Source organism: Perna viridis, chromosome 8 (assembly GCF_037379345.1).
Source record: "Perna viridis isolate PV_CMFRI_1.1 ecotype Kerala chromosome 8, ASM3737934v1, whole genome shotgun sequence".
NCBI lineage: Eukaryota > Metazoa > Mollusca > Bivalvia > Mytilida > Mytilidae > Perna > Perna viridis.
Window position 1 is genome coordinate 20594624 of NC_142452.1, and position 24801 is coordinate 20619424.

Sequence of the window (24801 nt, forward strand, 5' to 3'; positions counted from 1 at the left end):
AATATGTAGTTTGACTCCATTTGACTCCATATTCAAATATAGCAAATTATAAGAAAATGGTAAATTATCTAATCAAACATATTAAAGAGCAAAACAACAGCATTAGAGTATAAGCGATTTAGTGCATACAATAAGCGTAAAAAAACATAGCAAAGCAAATACATAAGCAAAGCAAAAACTCAAGAATACAAAACACTTAGCTTACCTCACATATCGTGCAAGAGGCACATTTGTAAATGGTCACAGGAATAGTAAGTCTCCAGTACTACTGTATTGTACCTGAAGTATCAAAAATCACTTATTGTATTTATAATTTAAAACAATTACTTTATGACCACAGTGTGTGATCGATTTAAAGACTTACACTTTTACTTTCAAGCGGTCCACTCGAACTGTTAAATGAATCAATCATTAATCGCTATTATTTAAGCATAGTAAAATAACATTACAGGTTTGTGTGTTTAGGTAAATTATTATGAAAGTTACACAATCAATCATTCATACCGGACTTTCATACGAGGTAAAAATGTTAATTTCAAGACCTTTAACATGCACAATTAATCTAGGAATGTTAAAGAAACTAACATTAGTAATAGTTAAGTTGAAATCAGATGCGTATCGGCTGTTTCACAATATTTTACACAGCCCTACATAACCTTGGTTATGCTCATTAAATGACAGGAAAATATGTTTGTTTATCATTGAAAATAGATTTAAAATCATGCAAATTGATATTTTAGCCTTTACAGTGATACATGATACTCCCAGTTGAACGTTATATTAAAAAATCAAGATTTTGTGTCCTAAAATAGTTCATATTTTGTTGTTATGCTGTAATATTCTAGAAAATAAGGTAAGTTTTGATTATTTCAGACAGTAGATAATTCTTAAGTGTACAATGATGAATTACTTCCCAAAAAGCAGAATGCACCAGCTTGATTTTGCATTTTATTTTATTAAGATCGGATAAAAATTTAGAAAGTCATGAATAAATGAAAGAAGGGATACCTTCATTATGTTTTTCATAAAAAAGGAACATATGCTAGCTAATCAGTACTTAGAAATAAAGCTTTATACAGATTTTCATCAATTAACTCTTTAATTTGTGGAGAAATGTATATACAAGCTGTGAAAAATAACTTTACTATATATATGAAATAGCATGATAAGAATTTCTTCATTTTATTTCAGGTTTGGTATAGGGACACTTTTTTTGTAGTGTCCGCAACACAGATATATCTGCTGAACTACTGGAGGTATTGAAAAAGTATTTTGTGTGTAAACAGGTTCCTCCACACTGAAGACATTAACCAACCAATGATGACTTTCTCAATTGATTAGACTTTACAGCATCACATAATTGCTGAACTGTATAGTCCGCAACCCTGTAGTGTCCGCAACACTCTTATTCGCTTAAGCTTTTGAAGCTCTTTTTCTCTCCATTTCAGCAAAAGAATGTTTGAATATCTTTCAATGTTCAGTATTTAACTTGATTTTAATACAAAATAGTAGAATTTTATCAGTATAAGGTAAAAATTGTAGCATAACGGGCATAGCATACGATGTACGTCAGTGTTATTAGAAAGTCATTGTTGCTGGACTGCTATTCTGGTTTCAGGTCAAAAGAAAACAGAAAATCGTACATATTGAAAATTTGGCGACAGTGGCCTTCCATTCATAGCCCCAGACCATAACTATCAAGGAACCTAACAACAATATAAAGTAACTTAAACAATATTTCAGAGTGTTGCGGACACTACATGTTCTGTTTCTTACAAGAATATAAAAGTAGTATCTTGTTTCAGGAGTAACTATGGACAAGACCAACACTGAGAGATCAAGAAAACACAGAGAAAATCTGAAAAAGAATGCCAAAAGACATGAGGAAGCAAAGAAGAGGGATAGGGTTCGAAAACAAAAGGCCAGGTCAGAACTTAGGAAGACAGCAGACAATAACACACTATTGAAGATAAGAGAAAAGAAAAGACTCGAAATAAAAAAGTACAGAGAAAAGAAGAAGGCAAATACATTAGCAAATAACAGAGAGAATTCTAGAAGCAAAAGAATGCTAAAATTAAACAAAGTCAGAGAGAAAAAAGAGATACAATGAAAAAAAGAAAGCTGAAAAACTTAAGAAAGAGAAAGCTGTAATAAGAACACAAAAATGGCGAATGCGAATACAGTTAAAAACTGGTAACAATTCTGAAACTGGGTCAGCTGATGGTAGAGAAAACAGTGAAACAGAAAGCCCAAACGCTAAATTTAAGAACAGGATGGCAGAGAACAGAGCCATCAGGAAAGTAAAAGAGAAATTGCCAAAAACACCAAAAAAGAGTGACTAAAAGGAAGTAAATCTAAAAGAAAAACTGAAAAGAAGGTTGGTTTTTTCAAGCCTAGAAAGGTGTCAGGTTTGGCTTGGTGGATCAATAAAGAGAGAAAAACAAGAAAGGACAAGATAAGCTGGAAAGTTAAGAAAGAAATCACTGACTTCTATACCTCTGGAGAAGTATCTAGGGAGCTGCCAGACAAGAACAATGTATCAAAGAACACCAACATAGGTAAAATAGTTATGACGATGACTATAAAAGATGCACATCTGATGTACAAGAAGAAGTATCCAGACAGCAAAGTTGGGTTAACTACATTCTACAAGTTAAAACCACGGAATATAAAGGTGTCAGAAACAAATAGACGATGCTGTCTCTGTCAAATTTGCTGCAATGTAGCTCTGAAAGTTGAGGCAGCTAATAAGTTTATCATTGGAAAAAATACAGCAATACAGAGTCTTACTAAACGATCTGCTTCAGATATGACAGTTTGCAGCTATGAAAACCAGCAGTTTCCAAAAGCTAATTGCCTGAGACAATTGTGGACCTTCTGAAATTAAGAAATATTTCAACAACCTAATAGATGAACATAAAGACACTTCAGACTTATTAGCCATGGAGTTCTGTACATATGTTTATTGTTGAAACAGTTTCTTTAATACATTTTCTTTATTTACTGTTCTTTAATAGCTTTTACAATGTTCCTAAATAAGAAATTATTGTATGCTTATAACTTATTTCATGATAAGATATATCTTCAAAAGTCTAAAAATATATGTAGTGTCCGCATGTTTCAGGAATGTATTAACTTTGATTTCTATTTCATAATATTGACTATCTCTGTATCAAAATGGCTATAACCTTTACTGATTGCTTTTTCATCAAATGCAAACATTTTCCAAGCTTTGTTTTCTAAATATCCAGTGGAATAAGATTATCTAGTTGAAAATGAAACATTATGTTATTCATAGCTCAAAATTTTTTATGATTCTTTATTACAAGAGACACTTTCTCCTGGTATCAGTGGTGACATTGTAAGGTACACTAAGACATTAGTACTATTTTGTATTGCTTAGTTTTCAATATAAAGCCATATGATAAATTTTAGATTAAATTCAAAACTGTAGTGTCCGCAACGCTTTCAGGCTGCTTTGTAGACCCCTATAATTTTCAAAATTTTGAATAAAGTGTTAAAATTTATTGTTGTTTCTTTTAACATTATACCTATAGTATCAAAATTAGTTGGAATTATCGTTTTGTTATCCATAACAAGATCTAAGTATCCATTTATAATAGTATGCTGAATTTCTGAGGGGAGAAAAATAGGGTAAAAATTTCATTTTTCCCAAAAAATCGAAGATTATCATGAAACTTTTACTTGTACAACTACACATTATCATAGTTCAAACTTACGGAGACCATAAAGCCATGGTTAATGGTGTTATATTTCAAATTTTTTAACATAACAGTTCTTGTATACAATGAAAAAGAGCCTGTGGATGCCTGGAAACTTTTATCGAATACAGGAAAACAAGAAAAGGTTACACAAATATCTTTTCAGGTTTTATTCTAGAGACATGCTTCTTTCTGGAAAAACGCCTTGTCATTAAGATTCAATCAGGTTTATTTTTCATCAAATTTGTTACAGTCCTGTGTAAAATATTGTGAAACAGCCGTATATAAGTTGAGTTGATAAGAATATAGGTTGCTAGATTCGGAGGAACATAAAAACCAACATGTCCGTTCAGATACTTAGGTAAGAGTGTTCAAATGAAAAAGGAATTAACCCGCGACAATTGCCAACCAATAGATGACGAGAAAAGAAGTGCGTACTAATCAAGCATGAAAAAGAATATAGAAGATTACGACTAGATTGCAATACAATCACCAGTTTCCGAAAGCTCGTCTGTCAATCGGTCCAAGTCAAATAGTAAAACATAATACACATTCATACAAGTCAAATATTTTATTACACAATACATAAAATATTCATATAAAACAACATTGCAGACTATTACACATATGTACAGCAATTCATGTAATATCGAATTTGATAGCCCCTGAAATTTGCTTTTTCATAAGAGCTTGCTTGTGTAAGCAGTTTTTGCTGTTTTTTTTTATTTTTGTTTTATTTTTGTTTTTTTTTTTGTTTTGTTTTTATTTTTTTTGTTTATTCTGTTCAATTCACACAAGTTGTATCCTACACATATCATATCCGGATGCTAAGGCATTGATTCAAGGAAGGCCTCATAAATATTCATGTAACCAAATTGCAAGCGAAATAAACCGGTCAAAAACTTAGTCATTTTAAATAGTAACCATCTGTTTAAATGCATATCAATACTGCTTGTTTATTTTAAATGTATTTATGGATCTCCTTTTCTATCATTTGTTTTGGCATTTCTCTCTGTGTACGTTTATGTCCTCAAATTTCTTGACACTTTACACCTAAACCGGCATTTCTTCAAAAATATGATCTCCACTGGGAATCACTGATTATCAATATTACATGAATTTTCAAAGTAAGAATGAATCCACACTCTGAAATTTCGGATTGGAGATGCTTGAAGTAGAAATGAATCATGTGCACCTCGGAGGGTTGACCAAGGACCTAATCTAATGGGAGAAATGAGCAAAAAACTTCTCCCTGTTTGTGCTTACTTTGACAGTGATTTGTAATAGATTAAATGAACAAATATGTCAACAGTGTTGCCTGGTCCATGCTCCAAGTTTTTGGTGGAGTCCGTGTTGCTCATTTGCTTTTGTTACTTTGTATGTATGGTTTTAGTTACTTTGTGTTCTTTGTTGTGTGTGTCTGTTTTCCGTCTCTGGTCTTTGGATTGCATTCTTTTGATTACCGCTATAATCTTGGTTCCCTTGATTACTCTTTCAATCATAATTTACTAAAACTTGTCCATGTAATTGTTGTCTAGATTAGGCCCCAAGTTGAAAATGTCTAAACTATATACTTTTGTTTATAACAAATGAATACCTTTCTCTAGGAATTTTTCAAATCAAACAAGGATACAAACTCTTGTTATCAAAACTAAACAACAAACAAACAAACAAACAAACATATCTTTAGGACCCAACTGGCAGGGGCGGATCCACACACTTTGAAAATGAGGGGTGGCAGCTTGGGTTCCTCAGAAAAATGGGGTTGCTAAGTCATTATTTGCCAATTTTTGTCAATTTTACACGTGAAAATTACAAATTTTCTCATAAAAGGAGGGATGTCAACCCCTTGCACCTTCACTGTAATCATAAACATTAAAACTATACTTAATTTTTTTGTACATCACAAAAGCGTACATTGCAGCTCCGAAAATCCATTATTAAAATCTCCCGACATTCACAATAACAGAGTAAGATCAAGGATTTTTATAGTCATGATAGGAGTCTATACACAAGGGCTTGGTGAAATGTATTTTAGTAACATATATGCTCGCTAGGCAATGAGAACCTCGGAAAAAACCTAAAGTACATCAAATAGAAAGGTAAAGATAAATCAACTAACGGATAACCAAAATGATCTAAGTTTATTCTCTTAGGTATTTTACCTAATGCAAGCTAAGCATCTTTTTTTTTTGCTCAAAATTTAGAATCACAGAGATAATTTCAAATTTTAGCAAGGATTTTAAAATTGAATTTTCAAAATGGCGTTTGAAACTATATGTGACGCCGACTATAAGTTAGGTAAGGCTAAGGTATCGAAGATGCGGGATTCGTTTCAAGAAATCGTGTGGACTTATATCCTGAGCAGGTAAACTTTTCATAACTGAACGCTTAAGTTGTCAGGTTAGAAATCTCATAAGTCTCTAAGTACGTACAAGATGGTGCCAATCAACATGATACACCAAACAATACAAAATGACCGGAGGGGACGCTACGGGGTAGATGCTTTTGACGGATTGCGTTTCTCTAATAATGAGTGTTAAACACTCAATTTAAAAGTGAAAAACTCATACAATCAATAATTAATTTGAAATTAATCTACTTGCGTATTTGATCTTGTTGGATTGTGCACGATTCAATTTCTCCCCTCTTCTTTCTCTCGCGCTTGCGAATGCAGGTCAATTTGGAAAAAAAACATTAGTCCTACACACTGGGTCAAAATTTGAATAGTTTAGAATAAGCAAATATTCGTAGAAACATTGCAGTTCAACAAATATTACAAAATGGCTTTAAAATCATTATACTTTCATGTCTTACAAAAAGAAAACATCACCTGTTAAACTTGACATGGGAGTGCGGATGATTGATTGACCGGCGGCGGAGCGATATACAAACGTAAATTTTGCATGGAGGAGGATAAAGAGAACAGCCGCGAAATGTTAAATATTTGGTTCTCTTCTTTAGTTTGTCCATGAAACATGGTCTCACTAAACTCAGCTCGCATTCCCGCTCGGAATTGATGTTGGCTTAGATGTACTGGGTCAGCCAGTCTCTGCACTTCCCACATAGGATACAGTACATGTATGGCATCTTCTACTCCTTTAGCGGAACGTGCATCTCCATCTGTTGTGGCATAACGGATAAGCATACCTTGCAGTGCAAGCTGATTTCCAATTTCTTTTCCCATGGCATATTCTGATATTGGTATAGTTCTATGAAGGGTAGCAGTACAGCCTTCATGGCCTGGGCACTCTGCATCAAATCCCTTTCCTCTGAGCCAAGCTCCCTTCCAACATAGCAGGTTTAGTGAAGATGCTGCAACTACAAACTTCCATGGAGTATTTTGTTCAATCGCAAGCATCTGTGCCTGTGATGCATTTAACCCTGGTTTCTTCCTGCTGGACCTTGTTGCAGTTGGGTACCTGCCATCTAAGGTCACATCTATCACATTTTCTGGTTGTCCCTTCTTTTTGTTGTATGCCTTCACTTGTTCAACCTTATCTTTCATGTCGTCCTTGTTCTGCTTTACCATAACTTTAGAAATTCGGTCGGTGTTTCTCCGCATACCACTCTTGCATGGAGGTGGAACACTTACACGCGCTAAAATCTCCTGGGTCTTGGTGCTTCCTATTGGACTATCTAGTCCTGCTGAAACTAGCGCAATGTTAGTACCGGCTGGATTTGGCCCTGGCTTGTTGTTTTCAACTTCTGAGTACAACTTTGCTAGTGTTGGAGCCGCAAACCAACAGTTTGCACACCGAACTCTGTACATGATACAGGCCCCCCATTTTCTGTCACTATGTGGCTCCATCCATGGCCTCTTGCAAGTTTTTGGTGTTTCCCTGTGCTGTTGGTACGCCAAGTTGAACATGTCAAACATCTTTTCACTCTCAATAATATGAGAATTATTTGATGTCACCTTTTCTTTGTCTGCTTTCAGGAACCGTGGCCGCAGGATCATACTGGATTTAATCACACAACTTCCATCTTCTTTTACCACTTGTGAGCTGTCAGTCCTGGATACGGAATCAGCTTTGATGTCGTCTTGTTGGTGTTCTTGCAGATTCATTCGGATGTAAGCTTTTGACTCTTCTTCATCTGATGAAACTGCATTCTCAAAAACGAGACCTTTCGACCATGGAGTATGACCTTTCTTGAACCGTCCAGCATTACTAACCTTGTGGCTTCCTGCTAGACCAGTTTTGCCTTTGTTGTGTGGAGTATTACCATCAGTAAACATATTTGAATCTTCTTCTTGTATGGTTCCGCAACAAAATTTGGTATGATTTTAGTCTCAAAAGGGCTACTATTTGTACTTTTTGGTTCTTTTGATAGTTTAGGTGAGAATTTCTAGATGCTGACAATGTTTACTTAGTTCTAATAAGGCTCAGGGTGCAGTCTTTAACTCATTAGATCAGATAATTTGATCCTAATAGGATACTAGACCGCCCCCTGAGTGATGGGGGGTTTTCAAAGAATCATCAAAAGAAAGCCAATATGGTGGTTTAATTCCGTATTATTGATAACAAATATTTGATTTGGGATTGTTTTTGTACTTTTTAAGTAGATACTAGTAAAAAAAATAAAATGCCTTTAGAAAAAAAAAAATTAAATTGACCATTTTTGCACCACTATATTATAATTTTCGTTCTTTGATACCCAAATGTGGTAAATCAATTTTGTTTTCTTTAAAATGTGAAGAAAAAAACTTGCTGTGATGAAAATTTCCTAAAATACCTGTGTAATTATTCAAAAATTTTCTTATCTGAAGAACTTTATGTATGAGTATGCAACCCTGAGCCTTTAGATTATTGGTCATATCGGCACCTGTAGAAAATAATTATTTACACAAATACTTTTCAACTTATCAAGAATCTATAAATTGGGGCTGTTTTCTGAATCATTAAAGTAATTTATAATATTTTTTTCTCTTTTTTTTTTATGAAGTAGAAGTATTTTTAATTTTAGCTTCATTTGATTCAATTCTATTTTTTTCCATATTTGGAATTTGAAAAAAAAATTAAACCACTTTAAAACTATTTTGATAAAAGAAAATTTGTAATTCAAATACTATAATTATCCAAGAGAAAAAAACACTTTAGTTTGTGAAAATATCTCAAAAAGTAAAACAGTTATTGCAATATTGATAAAAGTGGTCATATCTAACTTTTTGAATTTTTCAGATAAGAAAGAAGAGCTGAAAACAGTTTTGGGTAGCTGTCTTTGAAGCTGGTTTGTGGACATGACAATCGACCGATTTGATTGAAACTTTGCAGAATGATTGGAAATATGATGAAATAACAGAAGATGGTTTTTTATTACAATATTTTAACTTTAGCGCATCTAATAGGTACGAGACCACAATTATCTGCCCTTAGCTTTTCGTTGTATTCGAATATAGTTCCTATAATAATAGGGGATTTTTCAAAAATTTTTTAGAAACACTTCCTTTCAGAATTTCTCATACTTTTTGTGCTCAAATGGAAGAGGAATAATGAAATTATTTTAGTAGATGTGTTGAAATGAGAAATTTGACATTTAGGTTGTGATTTGGTGAGGTCAAAAAAGGTCAAGTTTGTGACATCCAGAAGCCATTTTGGGTCATTTTTTAGGGTATCTCTGTGTTTATGCATAAAATTTGAAAAAATAATGGTAATTTTTTTTATATTTTTTATATAAGTTGTTGGAAGGTTCAAATTAACATCCCTGAAAATCTTAATTGAATTGCGCCAGTGGAATTTTTTTAAATTACAGAAAGGCTATAAAGAAGACAGTGGGAAAATTAATTGTGGTTTCGTGCCTAATAGAGAGGTATGTTTGCATACAAAAACAGCTGATATGGCTACATTTTCATATTGGTGAGTATTGTTATGTTTCACATGTGTAGTAGAGGTACAGTACTATTGAAATATATCAGGTACAGTACTATTGAAATATATCAAATTTACTATATTTTGAGGAAATTTTGCATAATTTAGCCATTTTTCAAAAGATAGGGGTTGGATATCTCAAATTTGGACTTTTTTGTGGTTTTGAGAAGTACCAAATCCTCTTTTTGAGAAATATTCCTACTCAATCTTGCTTGAAAAAGAAATTTTACAAAATGGATGCCTTTTTTCAGAAGTACCATCAAAAGCTAGAGGAAAAATGTGCCCTTGGGCTAAATGGAGAGTGTTTTATTTGGACAGGGTCATGTACACCAAATGGCAAATATGGGGTCATAAATTGTAGATTTCCTGGTGCCATTGGGTGGAAATTATTATATGTGCACAGGCTTGCATACATGATATAGCATAGGGCTGCACAGTTAGCAGCTGTTGATGTATCACACCTGTGCCACAATACCAAATGCATAAATGTAGCCCATCTGGTGTTGGAACCACATGGTTTCAACAACAGTAGGCAAACATGTGTGTCGAAAGGGGAATGTATAGGTCACATTGCCCCTTTTCCGCCCTGTTTAGTGCACCTTAAGATGCCAGATAATAATTTAGGTATTTCAATGGATTTAAAAGAAAATGGGCAGGGGAAAGTGTTCATTTATTCATTAAATTTTATTTTATTCGTATCAATATAAGAAATCTTTTTGAAAGATTTGGGTGGTCCTTAAAAGGACCTTTGATTTTTTTAAGCTGTCTGTCTTTTACTTAGGCATCTTCTTGCAGTATGCATCATGCATCAGCTCATCTGGTACAGGATCTAGTTGCCCTTTTACATAGTCTGGTCTCTTTTTGTGGAGCTCTTTATGAATCTTGTGTTCCTCCAGTCTGACAGCTGCCTGTTGTAACCTTCTTATCTTTACTTCAGGTTTCTGCTCATAAGTCCTTTTGTAAGTATACTCTCTGTCCATTTTATCAAAGAAGGTCTCACAGTCTTCGGACACTTTAATGTTCAACTCTTTGCTTTTCATCTTGGCTGATGTACCAGGTCTGTTATTGGTCCTGTGTATTGCAGAATGAAGTCTGCCTTCCATGTTTTTTCCATGAGTTACATTTTTTGGTAAACTCACACTCAATGCACGATGAACTCCTTCATTTTTATTTGTTGTGTGGAACATTCTCATGCTATTGACTGCTTCCTCACTAAGTATCATTTTCAGTAGTTCTAGCAGTATAATTTCATCAATTTCATCTATTTTCAGCACAGTGATGTTGTAAGTGCTTAGGTAAAAGGATCTGGTCCACCAGTTATCACTGACTGTACCTTTGCATACCACAGACTCCTTAAGGCAAGATGAACAGTCTCCACCATAACACTGGACTGTAGTTGAAAGGATGGTAGGTAATTTTTTACATACTTTTTCTGTGTCCTTGTTATATTCATTCATTAACTGGTTCAATATCATGGAACTGCGACACTTCAAGTCCAGGCTAAACATTTTCTTCAAGTCTTTGTTCTCTTCTTTAGTTTGTCAATGAAACATGGTCTCACTAAACTCAGCTCGCATTCCCGCTCGGAATTGATGTTGGCTTAGATGTACTGGGTCAGCCAGTCTCTGCACTTCCCACATAGGATACAGTACATGTATGGCATCTTCTACTCCTTTAGCGGAACGTGCATCTCCATCTGTTGTGGCATTACGGATAAGCATACCTTGCAGTGCAAGCTGATTTCCAATTTCTTTTCCCATGGCATATTCTGATATTGGTATAGTTCTATGAAGGGTAGCAGTACAGCCTTCATGGCCTGGGCACTCTGCATCAAATCCCTTTCCTCTGAGCCAAGCTCCCTTCCAACATAGCTGGTTTAGTGAAGATGCTGCAACTACAAACTTCCATGGAGTATTTTGTTCAATCGCAAGCATCTGTGCCTGTGATGCATTTAACCCTGGTTTCTTCCTGCTGGACCTTGTTGCAGTTGGGTACCTGCCATCTAAGGTCACATCTATCACATTTTCTGGTTGTCCCTTCTTTTTGTTGTATGCCTTCACTTGTTCAACCTTATCTTTCATGTCGTCCTTGTTCTGCTTTACCATAACTTTAGAAATTCGGTCGGTGTTTCTCCGCATACCACTCTTGCATGGAGGTGGAACACTTACACGCGCTAAAATCTTCTGGGTCTTGGTGCTTCCTATTGGACTATCTAGTCCTGCTGAAACTAGCGCAATGTTAGTACCGGCTGGATTTGGCCCTGGCTTGTTGTTTTCAACTTCTGAGTACAACTTTGCTAGTGTTGGAGCCGCAAACCAACAGTTTGCACACCGAACTCTGTACATGATACAGGCCCCCCATTTTCTGTCACTATGTGGCTCCATCCATGGCCTCTTGCAAGTTTTTGGTGTTTCCCTGTGCTGTTGGTACGCCAAGTTGAACATGTCAAACATCTTTTCACTCTCAATAATATGAGAATTATTTGATGTCACCTTTTCTTTGTCTGCTTTCAGGAACCGTGGCCGCAGGATCATACTGGATTTAATCACACCACTTCCATCTTCTTTTACCACTTGTGAGCTGTCAGTCCTGGATACGGAATCAGCTTTGATGTCGTCTTGTTGGTGATCTTGCAGATTCATTCGGATGTAAGCTTTTGACTCTTCTTCATCTGATGAAACTGCATTCTCAAAAACGAGACCTTTCGACCATGGAGTATGACCTTTCTTGAACCGTCCAGCATTACTAACCTTGTGGCTTCCTGCTAGACCAGTTTTGCCTTTGTTGTGTGGAGTATTACCATCAGTAAACATATTTGAATCTTCTTCTTGTATGGTTCCGCAACAAAATTTGGTATGATTTTAGTCTCAAAAGGGCTACTATTTGTACTTTTTGGTTCTTTTGATAGTTTAGGTGAGAATTTCTAGATGCTGACAATGTTTACTTAGTTCTAATAAGGCTCAGGGTGCAGTCTTTAACTCATTAGATCAGATAATTTGATCCTAATAGGATACTAGACCGCCCCCTGAGTGATGGGGGGTTTTCAAAGAATCATCAAAAGAAAGCCAATATGGTGGTTTAATTCCGTATTATTGATAACAAATATTTGATTTGGGATTGTTTTTGTACTTTTTAAGTAGATACTAGTAAAAAAAATAAAATGCCTTTAGAAAAAAAAAAATTAAATTGACCATTTTTGCACCACTATATTATAATTTTCGTTCTTTGATACCCAAATGTGGTAAATCAATTTTGTTTTCTTTAAAATGTGAAGAAAAAAACTTGCTGTGATGAAAATTTCCTAAAATACCTGTGTAATTATTCAAAAATTTTCTTATCTGAAGAACTTTATGTATGAGTATGCAACCCTGAGCCTTTAGATTATTGGTCATATCGGCACCTGTAGAAAATAATTATTTACACAAATACTTTTCAACTTATCAAGAATCTATAAATTGGGGCTGTTTTCTGAATCATTAAAGTAATTTATAATATTTTTTTCTCTTTTTTTTTATGAAGTAGAAGTATTTTTAATTTTAGCTTCATTTGATTCAATTCTATTTTTTTCCATATTTGGAATTTGAAAAAAAAATTAAACCACTTTAAAACTATTTTGATAAAAGAAAATTTGTAATTCAAATACTATAATTATCCAAGAGAAAAAAACACTTTAGTTTGTGAAAATATCTCAAAAAGTAAAACAGTTATTGCAATATTGATAAAAGTGGTCATATCTAACTTTTTGAATTTTTCAGATAAGAAAGAAGAGCTGAAAACAGTTTTGGGTAGCTGTCTTTGAAGCTGGTTTGTGGACATGACAATCGACCGATTTGATTGAAACTTTGCAGAATGATTGGAAATATGATGAAATAACAGAAGATGGTTTTTTATTACAATATTTTAACTTTAGCGCATCTAATAGGTACGAGACCACAATTATCTGCCCTTAGCTTTTCGTTGTATTCGAATATAGTTCCTATAATAATAGGGGATTTTTCAAAAAGTTTTTAGAAACACTTCCTTTCAGAATTTCTCATACTTTTTGTGCTCAAATGGAAGAGGAATAATGAAATTATTTTAGTAGATGTGTTGAAATGAGAAATTTGACATTTAGGTTGTGATTTGGTGAGGTCAAAAAAGGTCAAGTTTGTGACATCCAGAAGCCATTTTGGGTCATTTTTTAGGGTATCTCTGTGTTTATGCATAAAATTTGAAAAAATAATGGTAATTTTTTTTATATTTTTTATATTATATAAGTTGTTGGAAGGTTCAAATTAACATCCCTGAAAATCTTAATTGAATTGCGCCAGTGGAATTTTTTTAAATTACAGAAAGGCTATAAAGAAGACAGTGGGAAAATTAATTGTGGTTTCGTGCCTAATAGAGAGGTATGTTTGCATACAAAAACAGCTGATATGGCTACATTTTCATATTGGTGAGTATTGTTATGTTTCATATGTGTAGTAGAGGTACAGTACTATTGAAATATATCAAATTTACTATATTTTGAGGAAATTTTGCATAATTTAGCCATTTTTCAAAAGATAGGGGTTGGATATCTCAAATTTGGACTTTTTTGTGGTTTTGAGGAGTACCAAATCCTCTTTTTGAGAATTATTCCTACTCAATCTTGCTTGAAAAAGTAACTTAACAAAATGGATGCCTTTTTTCAGAAGTACCATCAAAAGCTAGAGGAAAAATGTGCCCTTGGGCTAAATGGAGAGTGTTTTATTTGGACAGGGTCATGTACACCAAATGGCAAATATGGGGTCATAAATTGTAGATTTCCTGGTGCCATTGGGTGGAAATTATTATATGTGCACAGGCTTGCATACATGATATAGCATAGGGCTGCACAGTTAGCAGCTGTTGATGTATCACACCTGTGCCACAATACCAAATGCATAAATGTAGCCCATCTGGTGTTGGAACCACATGGTTTCAACAACAGTAGGCAAACATGTGTGTCGAAAGGGGAATGTATAGGTCACATTGCCCCTTTTCCGCCCTGTTTAGTGCACCTTAAGATGCCGGATAATAATTTAGGTATTTCAATGGATTTAAAAGAAAATGGGCAGGGGAAAGTGTTCATTTATTCATTAAATTTTATTTTATTCGTATCAATATAGAAATCTTTTTGAAAGATTTGGGTGGTCCTTAAAAGGACCTTTGATTTTTTTAAGCTGTCTGTCTTTTACTTAGGCATCTTCTTGCAGTATGCATCATGCATCAGCTCATCTGGTACAGGATCTAGTTGCCCTTTTACATAGTCTGGTCTCTTTTTGTGGAGCTCTTTATGAATCTTGTGTTCCTCCAGTCTGACAGCTGCCTGTTGTAACCTTCTTATCTTTACTTCAGGTTTCTGCTCATAAGTCCTTTTGTAAGTATACTCTCTGTCCATTTTATCAAAGAAGGTCTCACAGTCTTCGGACACTTTAATGTTCAACTCTTTGCTTTTCATCTTGGCTGATGTACCAGGTCTGTTGTTGGTCCTGTGTATTGCAGAATGAAGTCTGCCTTCCATGTTTTTTCCATGAGTTACATTTTTTGGTAAACTGACACTCAATGCACGATGAACTCCTTCATTTTTATTTGTTGTGTGGAACATTCTCATGCTATTGACTGCTTCCTCACTAAGTATCATTTTCAGTAGTTCTAGCAGTATAATTTCATCAATTTCATCTATTTTCAGCACAGTGATGTTGTAAGTGCTTAGGTAAAAGGATCTGGTCCACCAGTTATCACTGACTGTACCTTTGCATACCACAGACTCCTTAAGGCAAGATGAACAGTCTCCACCATAACACTGGACTGTAGTTGAAAGGATGGTAGGTAATGTTTTACATACTTTTTCTGTGTCCTTGTTATATTCATTCATTAACTGGTTCAATATCATGGAACTGCGACACTTCAAGTCCAGGCTAAACATTTTCTTCAAGTCTTTGTTCTCTTCTTTAGTTTGTCCATGAAACATGGTCTCACTAAACTCAGCTCGCATTCCCGCTCGGAATTGATGTTGGCTTAGATGTACTGGGTCAGCCAGTCTCTGCACTACCCACATGGGATACAGTACATGTATGGCATCTTCTACTCCTTTAGCGGAACGTGCATCTCCATCTGTTGTGGCATTACGGATAAGCATACCTTGCAGTGCAAGCTGATTTCCAATTTCTTTTCCCATGGCATATTCTGATATTGGTATAGTTCTATGAAGGGTAGCAGTACAGCCTTCATGGCCTGGGCACTCTGCATCAAATCCCTTTCCTCTGAGCCAAGCTCCCTTCCAACATAGCTGGTTTAGTGAAGATGCTGCGACTACAAACTTCCATGGAGTATTTTGTTCAATCGCAAGCATCTGTGCCTGTGATGCATTTAACCCTGGTTTCTTCCTGCTGGACCTTGTTGCAGTTGGGTACCTGCCATCTAAGGTCACATCTATCACATTTTCTAGTTGTCCCTTCTTAAATTACAGAAAGGCTATAAAGAAGACAGTGGGAAAATTAATTGTGGTTTCGTGCCTACACGTGCCAATATCCCACTTCCGGTATACCACAGTTGCCGATGATCTTTAAGTCAAGTTCGGGCTATAAATAGCCTTCCTTGCCAAAAATCCATTTTTAAAACAAGGTATAACGTTAACAATTTATGAACGTTGTCTTCACTGGGGACGTTTATGAAAATTCTACATGGCCAAATTGGAATCTAAGCTGTCCTTTTGATGTATGTTAGAAAATAAAATTTTGGTTGTCCTACGGGCAAGTATGGTTTTAAAGTATACCTGTCTGAATGGTACTTTCACTTGTCCCGGTCAATTGGGCAACCTTTAACGCCATACCCTGCAGTTGATGATAGTTTATAAGATAATTAAATAATACGTTCTTTATCATGCAAATCATGTATTTCAGACCACTTTGGTAGTATCGGTAAACCGGAAAAGGTCGAACCAAGCTTTAAATACTACTATAAAGAAACATGTACAGGACATGAATTCCGGTAAGATGCCGAACAACGACATGTTTTCCCTGAAAATTTTGAATTAATCCAACATAGATGTACTCAGTTCGCTTAAGTCATGCAAAGCCTGTGGTAATGACAGTATTCCTAACGAGTTTTTAAAGTAGCGTTGATGGAGTCGTTGGTCGATCTTTTCAGTATCATAGCCGACACTGAGCGTATTCCTGCTGAATGGGAGAAGGGAATCGTCAAACAAATATATAAAGCAGACTTTATATTTGACCTGGATAACTATTGCGGTATAACATTATCATGCAATGTTTATAAAGTTTTCTCCAAAGTATTTGAAATTGAATAATGTTCTCGGCCAATGTCAAGGCGCTTTTCCTAAGAACAGAAGACTAGAGGACAATCTCTTTATCCTCCAGGATGTGTGCTCTCTACAAAAGAGACTACGAAAGTATACATACGTTGCATTCCTAGACATGTCAAAAGATTCCAACAGAGTTTGGCGGGACGGGCTATTTTAGGTTCCACTATATAGATAGCTCGCTGCAGATAACTTGATCTGACAATTTGTGAAAATTAAGCTAAATTGAGACACTTAAACAAGCAAAATCCAAAATTTTTCCTATAAAAAGTATATATTTTTCAAAACCTAACTTTAATATGGAGATCCATGAAAAAAGATAGATATTATTTTCTGTTTTGTCATGAAAATCTGTAGCCATGGTAACATAATAAATATATATATATATATAAATCAGTTTTCATAACATATTTTGGGTGCCGTCTCTAAAGACGGAAGCGATGTTAGTATCACGTAAACATGTCAGACAGGTACATCCTGCTCTACAAATGAATAATTTCGATCTTCAAGAGGTCTTCAATCACAAGCATTTAGGGGTTTACTTTTCGGACGACGGTTCATGGCATGATCATATTGATTATATTGTTAAAAAAAGGCTTCCCAAGGATCAATGTACGTCGGCGTATACGTTTGGTTCTCGACTGTTTTTTTACTTTAGAAAAGATGTTCATTTATTAGACCTATTCTAGAATACGGAGATGTAGTTTGGGACAACGGGTTACAGATTTTGATAAACAAGATCGAAGGTGTTCAGATAGAAGCAATGCGTATCGTAACTGGTGGTACCAAATTAACATCGTTAGACAGCCCATATCGAGAAACCGGATGGGAAAAGCTCGCGGATAGAAGGCGAAATCACAAGCTTGTGATGTTTCATAAGATGATAAATGGTGACACACCCGAATATTTGAGTACCCTTGTACCAGAGGCGCGGGTTAACATCCATAACTATTTTACCCGTCAATCTAATGACATATCAGAGATACGAACAAGGACAACTTTGAATTCGAACTATTTCCTGCCGTCCACTATTCGATTGTGGAATTACCTTCCGATCGAAACGCGCAATTCCAGATCATTACATGTCTTCAAAGCGCGTTTATATGTTTCGAACGAACGCCGACGGCCATTATATTATAATATTGGAAGCAGGCTATATCAGGTATTGCACACCAGGTTGCGAATGAACAGTAGTTCACTCTACGAACACCTGTTCAGGCGTAACCTCGTGGGTAGCCCAAATTGTGTTTGCGTACAAATTGAGTCAAACAGCCATTTCTTACTTGAATGTAATATTTATTCTGATTTACGACGTACCACTATTCACACTTTGAATTTTCAGTTTGACATTGATATTCTCCTAAATGGGTCTGATGCTCTATCAACAGGTCAAAATACCAAACTTTTCCTCAAGGTGCAATCCTATAATATGAATAGAAAATGATTTGTAAATGCTTAAAAATATAATTTGTATACATGCTATCTTTTGAGTGCATTTCATCTACTTTTTACATTTTTTTTTATTTTTTCACTACTTTTTTTTATTTTTTATTATCATTATATTTTTAAATTTTTTTTCTTCTTTATAATCAATTTTCTTTCTCCTTATATTTTTTCTGTAATTAATATTTCCCCAATAAGTTAACCCTCTTCAACTTCATTACACATATACTACATGTATTTGTAAAAATTCCAGAGTATGCTTCTGAATGTATTGAGATGTATTTTGTCCTTTATTTGGAGACGGATTAGCATAAGCCATATGGCTTGTTTCCGAATCCTTGTGTTTATTTACTACACTGTCATATCATGTATAATATTGACGTATTCTTTGAAATAAAATATGTTTCAAATAAAAAAAAACAAAACAAAACAAAACAAAACAGGTTTTCTAAAATATCAGGCACATTATAACTGCCAGAAAAAGTAAGCGGGCATGGTATTATTGTAAAAAAAAAACAAATAAAAAGTGTACCTTTTTCTGCTCATTTGTTCATGATTTTAATTTTAAAGTTCATGCATTTTTTGAAAGACAGCTAGTTAGTGAAAGGAAGAGAACCCAATCCGGTGAAGACCTAAATCTTTCCGGACAGCTTAAAGCATTCATCATCTGTATAGGGCAACCTAGCTTATACCCTGTGGAAACACAGTATCCAGGGGGAAATATCGGCGTTTGTTGCGTAATCTTTATAGTAGTGTCGAAAATCGCGTCTTCTTTGGTGAATTTGAAACAGAATGGTTCGATCAGGAATATGGCGTCGAAGAAGTTTGTGTACTTTCACCTACTTCATTTTCTATTTTAATGAATGATCTGGTTTGTATGCTCAACGACGCAAAGGTCGGAAATTCGCGTCGCATCGCAGTTGATAAATGCGCTCTTATTCGCTGATGACATAAGGCTAATGACCGAATCTGTGCAGGATCTTGATACTTTGCTCGAAATATCCACAAAGTTTGCTAGTAAAAGGAATTTGAAATTCAATGCGAATAAGTCAAAAGTTATACAAATATCTAGGCCTTTATGTTTTCCGATCGTTTAAACCCTACTGCCATATCAACACTTATATTAAAGAAGTATGGAAAACAAGCTTAATTATATGACGCGTATTCTTGGTGAACCGTGTTGAATTTGGCAACGCTCTATGGAGTAATGTGCTTAGACCGGTCATTGCTAACGGATGCAGCACATGGATGTCTTTCTCTCAAGCAAGCCAAGAGGTCTTGAGTAGTAGTGGCAAAGACTCTTTTAAAAACTAAAGTGAATACTGCTAAATCGTCCATTCTTTTAGAATTAGGCTGGGAACGTATACATGACTTCCGAGATGGACAACGCGTATTGTAACTATCCGTATTTACTCTACGCTCCTGAGGGGACACTGTGTAAAGTAGTGTTTTTAAATGAGCCGCGTCGTACTTACTTTCCCTGCATAAAATTTGTTTTTGAGAACGTTGGACTTGACCTATGTTTCGGTGCGCATAAATTGATATAAATAACTTCAATGATTTAATAGGCTGCTACGAGAGGTGTCTACAAAAGTCTACCTTGCCTGAATACATGTATTTTTACAGACAGAGGGGACAACAGCGATACTTCGCAAGTTCGGATTTCGAAGGTTCAAGACTGAAGTTTGTGTGCCGTACTAATGTATTGTGTTTTAATAGCAACTTAAATCGGTATCGTCTGAGGATTCTGTTGCTTGCGGACTCTGTTCTGGCCATCAAACGCAGGTGTCAGAAATTGAATTTTATCATGTGTTGAACATTTAAATATGAATTTTATTGATTTACCTCATGCTGTTCAAGTTCGTCTTCTTCTTGGTGACTATGGCTATATTATTAGATACTACTAGGTCTTATTTTGATGCGTTGGTGAATGATTTATTGAAAAGTCTTTTTAACAAACGATCGCCCCTTTTACCGGTCACCAACGGGTAATGAATTTTTATTGAATCTTAAGTTATTATTTACCATGTATCGTGTTTAGGAAGAATAATTTTAATGAACACTCTTACTATAGTGGCAATTATCAACTCATTTTACCATTCAGTTGCATTATACAAATACATATTCTCATTTTAATCTTGTCACTTTGAATTATTTTAACCTGTATTATTTATTATTTTAAATGTAATTTATGGACGCAATCGTCATTACCCCGATGATGGTTGCTCCCGTTGTAAAGGGGTAGTTTCCAAATAAAATATTTATATATATTTACCAGAATGGTTAAGTAGTTAAGATTGTGGTAATTTACTTTCATTTTTTTCATTTCAAATTTTCACAATTTCCCATGTAGGTAGTATTAAATTAGTTCGTGGCCTTCATTCCAGAATATATAAAATTTTGACCCCTTTCGATCTTTTTGAAAAAAAAAATCCTTTTCTGAAATCGGAAAACATTTCGAATTTTTCAAACTCCCTAATCTTTTCATACCACCTCTTTACCTTTATGAATGACAGGATGCGTTTCAAATATTTTCATGTTTGGAGACGTATTTCGTATCCTTTAATTTCAAAATGCTTTTAAACAATTTATCCTGCAACTAGGCTTCTTACAGATATACAGAATAAACCGAATTACTGTATTTGTGTAGTAGCATAATAAATTTTAAGTAACACATAATGCAGAAAACAGGTAACCATCTGAAGGATACTCCAAATACGTCCGCGTTAGAGAGATGGCATAACATAATACGATTTTCTGTTTTTTTTTCTCTCTCTCTCTCCGGAACATTTGAGTTTTTTCACTGTAAAATACGGTTGCAGGATAAAAAAGCACATACGTATTTATTTTGGACTTGACTTGATTATGAATAGGATTAGTGTACGGTAATTCTGTTGCTACCCTTATTGACACCCTTGACCTTGTATCTGTATAGTAGGAAGACTTATTTCCAACAGTCTGACCAGATTCTAGGTAAAGTCGCCATAAAAATGTAAATTTTAATTTTATTCTTAGATCTTTGTAATGTTGAAAATATGTGATATATGTAAACTATACTTTCATAAAGTGAACACATTTTTGGTATAAAAACTTCTGTTCAAAATTAATTTCTGGACCGGAGCAAATTCGTGCAGGTCAATTCGGCTTCAGTTTAATGGTCTATCTTAAACTTCGATAGTTACATGTAATTTTGTCTAAAAACTATTCGGGTTTTTCAAATATTTGTTGGTTTCTTAGAACTAAGACCATTCTCGTTTCCCTATGTATTAAAGCACGAACATTTTGTCTAAAAATTAGAGCCTGTAAATGTACTGAAGTTTGGGTATAAAAGAAGATCAAGAACCGGGTGGATTTAAGTCATTTTTGAAATAGTTCCAACAAATGTATTCATAATAATACTCTAAACAAAGGAATGCAAACTGCTCAATTAAGCAAAGCCAATCTCTATTTAACTTTAAAAAACCTCAATATGATGTGGCATAAAATTAAAGTCTAGTATGTTCATTTAATCACGTAGTATTTTCTGCGAAGGAACTTTGTTTTAATATCAATGGCTTGTAAGGTAATTGATTCCCCATGTGGCTTATTATAGACTATTCTATTTATCCAAGTCAGAGACCGTATTAAACATTTAAATTTATTTCTTCTATATAGAAACGAGTCACATGTCACAATTTACTTAACGTGCTTGTTGGTTAAACGTAATTTTTATTTATCATTTTGATCTTTTGATGGAAAGCTTCATTTCTCCCACGTCAGGGTTTGGGACACCACATTCGTTCCCTCAATGGACTGACTTTGGAAGATGCTATACTTCTAAAAACCCAAACGAAAAGAAACATCTCTCATCTTAAAGTTGATTGCTATTGTTTTTTACGACATTCAGATTGCTAAACATTCTGACTTTAACGTGTATCAACCATCTATTTTTTTTTCTTTTTTAACTTCATGTTTCTATCTTACGACTAACGATACATTATTTGCGACGGTCTGCTAACATATTTATAATACATACAGTCGATACCTAACCCACCCCCATTGTCCTAAATTTACATTTTATGAATATTGACTATTGAATAAGTAGCTTGGGATCATTTCTATGACACATTTACGTACATTAAAATAAATGCAAATTAATTTTACAGACTAATTCAGATTCAAATATGGGAGTTAAAATTTTTGCACCAGTAGTATGTATAAACACTACTCCTTATTTCGCCCTTTCTTTAACCAGAACTATCTGCACTGTACCATAAGATCATTGTTCCCTATCCAGAAACTAGGACACTTATGATAAAAAAATTGGTCAATGCTCCGGTAGAATACACCAGATTTAGATATTCAGATACCGATTGAGATTTAAATAAACAATAAACTTGTCTTTAATCCATTCTATTTAAAGTAATTCTCTGTCAGTTGCGTATATTATTAATGTATTTACCCACGCTATGTGAGCGATATAATTGGTCACTTTAACATTTCATATTTACATTATCCAATCCAAACTGTCATAGCGGTTGGTTTTTTGCGTATTTGTATCATTTCGATCTGTTTGTGTAACAGCGACTCCTATAACAACGAAGTTAAGTAGTCCAACTATCGATAATGATCACCCAATTTATATTTTGTCTGTTGAATATTGAACAACAGGGAGGTGTTCTAATTTTGGAGCAGTACATACAGGGAAATAAGAAACAAGGAATTAGATCAGGAATGCAATACTAAAAATGGATGATGAAAAGTCACCTGGCTTGAACGTAATAAACACTTTATAATTAGCAATTGCGTCAAAATATATTAGAAAGATAATTGCTGAAAACTCGAGAATGAATACAGAATATTCCATACCAATCCTGATCGAGTCGACATTTTGAAACAAGGAAGATGAACCTCGTTTATAACTCTTAAAGTATGATTTTGCAAATGTATTAATTGTGGATAGGTATAATGTAACTGGTGGTGCTACAAGACAACTGTTTTCCTATTGGTAATATAGAGTTTATCAATCAATGAAAACACATGATCTTTTTCCCACTATCAAATATGCAGCCCCACTAGCATATAAATACCAATTACTAGTATATACTATTGGTAACAAATCCCTGTAATGAGAGGTTAAAGGTTGATGGTTTTCTAATTGATAACTCAAACTGATAAAAAATGGATATCATTTGAAAATGAAAACCCGTAATGAATATCGGCCTGATATCGAAGAATTTATCTGGGTTTAGGTTTCTGGCCTGAATGTGTTGGTATCTGTCTCTGTTCGAACATCAAGTTGGTAAAAAGTTAGTTATTTATGTGACGCCGAGTATAGTTGCGATAGCAGACTACGCTTTGAGTTTCTCATATTTTGAAAAATAAAAACATTTTTCATTGAACATTGTAGTTATTTATAATACAATTTGCAGAAACGTTTCGGTAAATGCAAACGTTTACTTCAGGTGCTCTGACGTTTCAAGCTTCTCTGTGACGTCAAAATCGATACAAAAAATGCTGTCAGTTTTGTTACGTTGTGTTTCTTTATAAATCTTTATAAAGATGAGGATTTATTCAATCGTTAATTTTATAGACTAAAAAACTGAAGACTATATTTAATGCTAAATATATTCTTATGTGTTATTTATAAAGATTTTGGTCACTTCCGGAAAAAATTCTCCCAACTTAAAACGTCATGCATTGTGTGCGTGATCAGACGTCAACCAGATGTACACGAAAACTCCTTAACATACCCGCGTGCCCATGTTCATCTTACTATGATCTTAATGAAATTATACAATTTGGTTTGGATGCTATCTTATTTTTTTCCATGTTTATATATTGTTGGTATAAGAATAAAAGTACTATTCTTACCTTGATTTCCTGTTTCATAAATTGTGCTTATTACCAAGTTATCTTGAATGAAAAGCAATACATGAGAGTTCATGACTGTAATACCTTGGATAAGCTTTTGGTCAAACGTTTGAAGAAGAAGACAAAATAATCAGTAAACTAAGGTATTATATGATTAAAGTCAGGATAACTCCTTATCCACCACCAAGTATATCAACCTTACAACGCTTCATAATCACAAGAATATTGATAATTTCTATAATAGAGGTGACATAACAAAACAGAGCGTTATATGTTGGAAAAGGTTGGAATGCTTACATCGGTGGTATCTTTTATGTGTGATGGTAAGGCGTCTACAAATGGACAGAGATGATGGTATTTATTTTGCCCCAGGGAGTCTGTAAGCCAAGAGTAAAAAAATGCCTCGGTTTCTTTTCTTTGGAAAATTTGGGAAAAGTGTTAAATCTGCCTTGTTTTGGATCTTCTGGCTTGAATACATCAATAGAGAATATAAAAAAAACAAAAGTCGATAAGTTGACGTCCAGCTTCTCGAAAATAGATATTTGTGTTTATAACTACAACCTCACTGTCTTCGCTTTCGAGTTAGATG

General features: G+C 34.5%; 1 protein-coding gene and 2 long non-coding RNA genes across 16 annotated transcripts in view; 2 read left to right on the forward strand and 1 right to left on the reverse strand.

Moving 5' to 3' along the window:
- LOC148609777 (uncharacterized) overlaps window positions 1–24368 on the reverse strand; it is a 28145-nt gene extending 3777 nt beyond the window's left edge. For 2 of the 14 annotated variants that reach the window (XM_088540930.1, XM_088540933.1), the window contains exons 1-3: window positions 24213–24368; window positions 18234–18338; window positions 206–279 (exon numbers count right to left, since the gene is read on the reverse strand). The gene's annotated coding sequence lies outside the window, so the exon portion shown is untranslated. The other 12 variants (XM_088540931.1, XM_088540936.1, XM_088540939.1 and 9 more) reach the window with 9 other exon arrangements.
- LOC148609778 (uncharacterized) lies at window positions 736–3525 on the forward strand. The gene is made up of 3 exons (XR_015914511.1): window positions 736–853; window positions 1192–1256; window positions 1806–3525. It is a non-coding gene; the product is annotated as an uncharacterized LOC148609778 (long non-coding RNA).
- On the forward strand, window positions 9384–13804 carry LOC148609779 (uncharacterized). Its single transcript, XR_015914512.1, has 3 exons — window positions 9384–9533; window positions 10864–10999; window positions 13348–13804. It is a non-coding gene; the product is annotated as an uncharacterized LOC148609779 (long non-coding RNA).
- Window positions 24369–24801: the final 433 nt, after the last annotated feature.